Genomic DNA, 8,246 nt, shown 5'->3' on the forward strand with positions numbered 1-8,246 from the left:
TTGCGCGGCAAACGTCTAATGAAGCCAATTTGATTGCGGAAAACACTCGGCAGAACAACAAAACACTTATCGCAGCGTGGAGCTACTTTTGGAGCACTCCCTGACTTCTGACCCGCCAGCGTCAGCGAGACTTGACAAAATGAAGCTCAGCGAATGGGAGGTAAGCTTTGACGCAATGTTAAAAAAGAAGGAAGACCTAAGGGGTCTATTGTTGGAGTGTCTGTGACCGACAAGCGCAAAGGAGAGCTTTTTCACCTGCCATTCTTGTCTCTGTATTTTATTGATAAACTGTGAGTGTTCCTCTGGTTAAAGAGGACCTATTATGGTAATTTTCAGGTGCATACTTGTATTTTTGGTTTCGACTTGAACATGTTTAAAAGCTTTAACATTCAAAAAACGCTTTACTTTTCTCATACCGGCTTTTCACCCTCTGTCTGAAACACTCTGTTTGAGCTCCTGCAAATGTGTTACTTGGACATCACCACGTTACAGAAGAAAAGACGGGACTTCAAGCAAGGCGTTTTAGGCAGTTCAGGAGCAGTGTTTCTGTGAGGGAGAATAACTCCCTTTGGCGTGGGCTTTGTAACTTTGCAGACCTTTTACATGCACAAAAAACTATATAACAAACTAACGGAAAGGGGAAAAGCACAAAAGCATTATATAATATGTCCCCTTTAAAGGCACAGTGTGTTGCGGGGGATCTATTGACAGAAATGGAAGACAATATTAATCAGTGTGTTTTCTTTATTGTGTAATCACCTGAAAATCCAAATCGTTGAGTTTTCGTTGCCTTAGAATGAGCCGTTTATATCTACATAGGGAGCGGCTCCTCTTCACAGAGCCCACCGCCATGTTTCTAGAGTAGCCCAGAACAGTCAGACCAAACACTGCCTCTAGATAGGGCCATTTGCGTTTTCACATTTTTGCGTCAGCCACCGCAGTTCTTCTACACACTTGGCACTTGGGAGAAGTTTCATTTGGTTGCAATCTGCAACCTCAACGCTAGATGCCACCAAATCCTACACACTGCACCTTTAAAAGCATTCGGAATCTGTAAAGTAAAATACTTGCTGTATGTCTGGCTTGCTTTTACAAACCTGCAGCCTGGATTTACGGTTTCAGCTTCGCTGATTGGCAAGCCAAAAAATCAAAAGCGTCGGAAGCCTGCTGGCTCATTGCCCCATTTCCTTCCTTTTACAAAGACATCTGACCACGGTGAGATACTTTAAACGCCGTTCAAAATGTTTTCTCAGCCTATTAAGCACAATACAAACAGAGATAAAGGTAGCGAGAGACAAAAGAACAAAAAATGAACCTCTTACTCTGTGGGAGTAATTGAGGATGAAAGGAGCCACACTGTTGTAATGATACCCTGATAATCAAATGAAGTTTGTACTCCTAAGGATGGTTGAATGCTCAACTAAAGTAAGTATTGATCTCCCCTTGAGCTGGGAGCCTTGCAGAACAAATGTGCACATGTAAAGGGAGGTGAAGAAGAGGAGGAGGGGCTGGCTGTCCCTTGCGTTGAGGTTTGCTTTCTTTTCCATTTTCCCTCGTCGAGCTGATCCCTCTCTGTCGTCCGCTACATCACTTCCACGATGCGAGCTGAGCTGAAGATGTGGAAACCGCTGAATAGGACTTTCCTTCCCCATGTAATTTCCCCCCATAATCCATTTTCGCAAACGTGTCCCTGTCACTTGAAAAGCCAGCAAGTGTAAATGGCGCCGTAAATCTGGCCCGGCAACCAACGACGGACCTGTTTTTAATTCTGTGTTCATCTCACGTGACAAACGTGGAAAAATTGAATCAGGAGCTCAAGGTAAACCCCGAATGGATGCTGTTCTAAATCTACCGCCTGGCCTCACAGTGTACACACAACACATAACAAATGGTCTACAATTGCAGCACTTACTCAAAATCCCATCATCTCCTGCCTGCAGACGTTGGGTCCTCCAGCCTTGTGTGTTCATTTGATAGTAGTACCAGTAACAACAACTGGGACTCAGGGAGCAAAATACGATATATTATATTCTTAATTACAGTATTCACTCACAATTTTCCCCTACAGTATCGAGTCATGTGGTGCCACAGTTACAAATTGAGAACAGTCGGAGTTAACGTATGGCTGACTCCCAGTATCTGTACAAAGACGACTTTGTTGAACAGTGTTTTCATATCCGCTACCCGAGACACTTCATCGTTTGCTCAGAAACCTGAGGAGGAATACGGCTCATCTCCTCAGCCTCACCACTGTAGCACTGAATAAATTAAAGGGGCATCACCATGAGGAATGAGTTACTTTGTCCACCTTCCTATCGTGTCCCTTCAGGTCCTTATAACTAATCCTGTCAGTGGCTGAAGACAATCCTCGCTGTGCTCGGCTTAATTGCGCTGAGGCCACTTCTGTGTTTTTCTGCCAAACGTGCGTCAATACCCATAAAATAAATGCGGGTCCACGTGGGAACGTTGTTTGTTGAGAGCAAAATGACTGAGAATGGAATAAAAGCTTTTGAATGCACAAACATTGATTCGATTTCTGGGTAATGCTTTTGATTTTAGCCCGTAAATATAATGTTATCATTATGGAGCACCTACAAAATAATTATGGCATCTCACGAAGTAGTTATGAGGGAAAAACAAAATGCCTGGGAAATAAGAGGTTTAAAACTCTGCAATTATATGGCACTTAGAAATTAATAATGGACTACAGTGATGCAATTACATGTAATGGAAACGCATGGCGAAAGTGTCTGAATTGGTCTAGTGGGTGAGCTGAGTCTAATATATAGATTTAGTGGACCACCGCTGGTCAAAGCATCAGAGCCTCATTTCTTTTTCATAATAATTCTAGGCTAAGTAGAATGGATGTGGGCTATAAAATGAAGCCTTACTCTGTGCACTTGCTGAGTAAACACAAGATTTTCCGGAAGGGAATTGAATCATTACTCATATTCCAACTAATCTAACTAATTTCTGTGTTTCAGGGGTCTGGAGACAGTTTCCTTGTCAGTGCTATCGGTTTAATCTGTGTAAGTGATGCTAGTAGTAATAATGAGCCCACTGATATCAAGAGAGAAATCTCAACATTTTAAAGCTGCATTGAATATTATTATTATTATTTATTGGCCACTTGGAGGCAAGACAACAAACTGCAAACACCGTCACAATTATACCGTATAAGTTGAATGAACATATTAGCAAACAGTGGCTTATTTACACATCCTGCAGAAAAGGAGGCAACTTTAGCAGTTGGAGTCACGTTTTAGTCGACGTGGAGAATTAAAGTCCAATCAGTGGGCTACCTCCGGGTCTGAGAAGTGAAGCCAATGCTGAAGTGCCTTAAACTTGCATTCTTTCTAATAGCCAGCAGGGGGCGACTCCTCTGGTTGCAAAAATAAGTCTGATTGTATAGAAGTCTATGAGAAAATGAGGCTACCTCTCACTTGATTTATTACCTCAGTAAACATTGGAAACATGAGTTTATGGTCTCAATCGCTAGTTTCAAGTCTTCTTCAATACAGCATGATGTTCATTTAGTAAATTATGGTCCCATTTAGAGTCAAATAGAAGATAAAGCAGGGAATGCTTTAGGGTGTGGCTACCTTGTGATTGACAGGTCACTACCACAGTGTTGTCCGGGCTGGGAGTTGTCCATATTTTTGTCTTAGAACTTTAACCCTTTCACAGTGTGTTTTTCAGTTCACGAAAGTTAATTGTAACATTTTGGTCGCCTAAAGATGTCTTATTCAGCGTTTGGTCGTACTTAGCTCCATCCTCTCGTGTCACTTCTGGTGGCAAAAAAACAAGATGGCGATAGCCAAAATGCCAAACTCAAGGCTTCAGAACGGCAGTCCACAAACCAATGGGTGACGTCACGGTGACTACGCCCACTTCTTAGCCTATGGGTCCAATATTTACTCTCCTTTTGAGCTCTGTTTTGGTCTCCACCAACGCCTGAGGGAAATATCTGTCTCTTTAGCTGAGTTCACCAGCTAGTTGCTATCTTTGTCTGTCTGTTTGGCGCTGGGCAGGAAGCGTACAGTGAATTTTTTTGCTGAACAAAGCTTCCTGCTACATCTGGAAACAATGATAATTAGACTGAATCAAAACAGTAAAGGCCTGTACAACCAAAACAACCAGCCGCTTGTCTTTTAATCACAGGGTTGGGGGCTGAGATTTAAAAGATCTTTGTTAATTGGAGAAAACGGCCATGTGTACACTGTTTGTAAAGTGTATAAATAAAAGCCACATAGAGCCAATGACTTAATTCTACACATGTAATCATTTAACACTTTAATGATTATATTGGTGCCACTATTTTTGTCTAATATACTGTATAAATTCAAGACAAATGTTTGAAGGCTTAAAGGACAGCTCTTGGTGCATTTTTTTTGCAGATATCCCGGTTCTTCAAGTAGTCTTCAATCCTGCAGGTATGAAATATATCCCGTCCACTGCACAGTAAAGTAGGTTTTAATCTGTTTCACAAGGTGCAGCTCTAATCCTTCACCCCCCACCCTCAAAAAATGTCAATCTGAATTGACCTATGTGTCTTGTATGATGCAAAGAAAATGTCTGAATGAGGATCTGTCCTGGCACGCTGCCACATCACATGTTTCTGTTCCAAACAGTCTGCCATCCAGATAAAGTAAGACTAACAGCAGTATCAGTTAGTGGTAGATTGGTAAAGACACATATTTGGTGTTAAAATGGAAAGCAACTGTAATGATTAAAGAATTCCCTAAAATTGCAGATGCAGAATGCTGACGCCACTCTGGGACTACGAGCCCTGAATGTGTCATTTACAGTAAATTATGATTAATCAGATTTTATTACACATGTGCCACATGCTTTATGGCCATGCACAGATAGACATGCAATTACACACACATGCCAATACATAATTCAATTACATCATTTGGATGATTTATTAACACCGGTCCCTCACTTTGGGTGATATCCTGGGATTTATTTTGCTTCTGATGATTGAAATTGAAGGTTATTGGTTGGCAAGCAGTGCATCATGGGTAATCACTTACACTGTATGTATTGCCTGGATGAACAACCCACACAGAGCTGCTATCATGGTAACATTTTCTCTTCATAGAACTCAACGGTGATTGAAAATCCCATTCATATTCTGAATGGAGGATTTTGATTGTTAGCCATAATGTCCTAACCATGTACTGAATATAAGAAGTTGATGTAGTCACCATGACGCCACCCATTGGTTTGTGGACTACGGTTTTGAAGCTTTGAGTTCGGCATTTTGGCCGTCGCCATCTTGGTATTTGGCTGTCGCCATGTTGTGTTTTTGCAACCAGAAGTGACACAAGAGGGTGGAGCCAAGTACAACCGAACGACATTTTTAGGCAATCAAAAAGGTTATAATTAACTGTCATGAACTGAAAACACACTGTGAAAGGGTTAAAGTTCTACGACGAAAACACTAACAACTCCCAGACCGGACAACGTTGTGGTAGCGACCTGTCAATCACAAGGTAGCCTCGCCCTAAAGCATACCCTGCTTTATGTTCTATTTGACTCTTAAATGGGACCATAATTTACTAAATGAACATCATGCTGTATTGAAGAAGACTTGAAACTAGCGATTGAGACCATAAACTCATGTTTACAATGTTTACTGAGGTAATAAATCAAGTGAGAAGTAGGCTCATTTTCTCATAGACTTCTATACAATCAGACTTATTTTTGCAACCAGAGGAGTCGCCCCCTGCTGGCTATTAGAAATAATGCAAGTTTAAGGCACATCAGCATTGGCTTCACTTCTCAGACCCGGAGATAAACCACTGGTCGTAACCATCCAAGGTAGATTCACCACACGCTACAAGATTGTGAAACAATACCCACAGCTCGCTGAGCTCGGGATTGGCCACCGCAGCTTTTCATAGACATTGCATGGCAGTTCGCCGCTGCTCTGGTGTGAATTCAGTGTAACTACGTCAACAAGCGCTTGAGCAACACTTCAACAACGACATACCGACAATGTAGCTGGCGATGCTGGCTGTTTTGTTGCTTTTGTCGCTCGTAGTGTGAACGTAGCATTACGCAATACGGAGCCGGAGCCATTCAGAAATCACTGTTCAGCTGTTTGAATTAGCATTAGAATATATATGTTTGCTTACCAGGATTGCATGAGACAATGTCAGCAAATTAGTTTTTAGCATTGGAGTCATTTTACTCTCCATAATTGGTCGGGTTTGTTTTAATCAGCACAGTTACAGTTGACAGACCTCAAGATTCCTCCTGATCCCAACACGCTGCTTCAGTCTCAATCACCCTCTTTTTCCACCCAATTAACTGAAGATAATTAATTATGGCGAAAAGAGGAGAAAAGAGCTGAACTGATACTAAGCGGAAAAGAGGGCAATGCGAGTCTCACCCCCCCCCCCCACCAATTATTTAATAAATATTTTCTGGGCGACACTCGGATCACTGCCCACACAGCCAAGAAGAAAAAAAAAAGCAGTTTCCACCTCATTTAATGATCGCTGTAGTTACACAATACCACCTTTGACCCCCTCTTTATTTAAAGTGCCACGCTTTTTCTTTTTTTTGTTTGATATATTACCGAAAATCACAACAGCTAATAGAAGCCATACATCTTCATTCTTTCTACGCCGGCTTTTTTTTTTTTTCGTGTCGACAGCATATCTCATTTGCTTGGCTGCCTGAATTGAGCTTACGCGCCAAAATCTGTTTTGTTGCAAACGGACAAATAAGGAGACGGGTTGATTAATTGGCCATAATTAATTCTACCTGCCTCTTAACTGATTATGTTGGATATTTAATTACACATGAATGCATGGCCTGCTTCTATAATCAATTGTTTCTTCTGGCAGGATGTGATCAATGATTTGGATGCTGCAGAAAAGCTCAAGCTTTTATTGTGATTTTTTTTTTTTTTACCAGATTGGAAGTAGAGAAAGCAGCACGCTACCCCTGCCCCCTTTTGTACCATTGTTTGCAGGTCGTGCACCCTCAAACACAGCAGTTTGACTACTACAGTATAGCCCGCTGCTTGTGCTGTAACTTCTCAGTGGTGAGTATTGGTGTGGAAGGGCGAACGCTTTCTAACTAATGGGTTGTGGCCTACAACCTGGCAGTGATGAATGGTGCTGTGGGTCTTTGCTGTGCTTTTAGGATTATCACGCTGTACTTGGAGGATTGGTGGGGGGGGGGGGGGGGGGGGGCTACACTCAAACATGTGCTCAGCCAGCAAACCCTACGTAGGTTTTTTTTTCTCAGCCCTGTGTGATGTGCTGGGCTAAACGTGGCACCAAGCCAGGTTATCTTCACATGACCGGTAGCGGGATTGCTGCTCCGTGTCAGCTGAAGGCAATTTCATTATCATCAGGGCTCAGGGTGCGTTACGATGCCAGATGTGACTGATCTAGGTGTTACCTAACATAGCTTTAAGTGCGTATTTATTGGTAAGATGAGGAGCGCTTCACAGTCGAGAGCTGAACAGAGCGGAGGTCAAAAGGTGACTGTGTGTCTCTGCCAAGATCCTTTCCTGCCAGTGGCAGAAGCCTTTTGTCCGGTGCCAAAGAGTCACGATGTGAATGACCTTACGACTGTCTCGTCTTTCTATTGGCGCTCATTATCCTGACCTGTCTGTCACAGGATTTGTAACCTTAGGCAGTCCAATTAGAGAAGCGGCCCTCTCTTGCATTTCTCAAACGCTTTATCTGCACAACACTTTGCCCCAGAGAGACATAGAAATGAACCAAATAAATACATGTCATGCAAGGGATTTCCTTAGAGGCATTAGATTAAATGCTGATATACTGTTATTTTATGCTGAGTTTATTGACCTTTTCTAACCACAAAAACTTTTCCAGAAAACAAATAAACCTCTTTAGATATTCAGGTATTGCATATCTGCATTTTGAACCCATTAACCAGGTGTCATTTTTTTTTCCTGGGCCATAGTTCCTGCCCTAATAGGTTTCTGCTCTCAAGGTAGTACTCTAGTCCGAAAATACACACTCTCCATGTAACAAACAGAAGCACATGGCTAATTATTATGCAGAATGACATCAAGGTTTAGGCATGAGGAGTGAGACTAGATCATGGGTCATGCCTTGTGCCCAGGAAAGTAATTTTGCATAATAAATAGCCATGTGCTTCTTTTCGGGGTTAAAGGGCTTTCTGGGCATTTTTCAGACTACAGGGGTTTCGGAATAATTGGCCGTCTGAACAATGGCATGGCACCATCTCAC

This window comes from Sebastes fasciatus, chromosome 11 (assembly GCF_043250625.1).
Source record: "Sebastes fasciatus isolate fSebFas1 chromosome 11, fSebFas1.pri, whole genome shotgun sequence".
NCBI lineage: Eukaryota > Metazoa > Chordata > Actinopteri > Perciformes > Sebastidae > Sebastes > Sebastes fasciatus.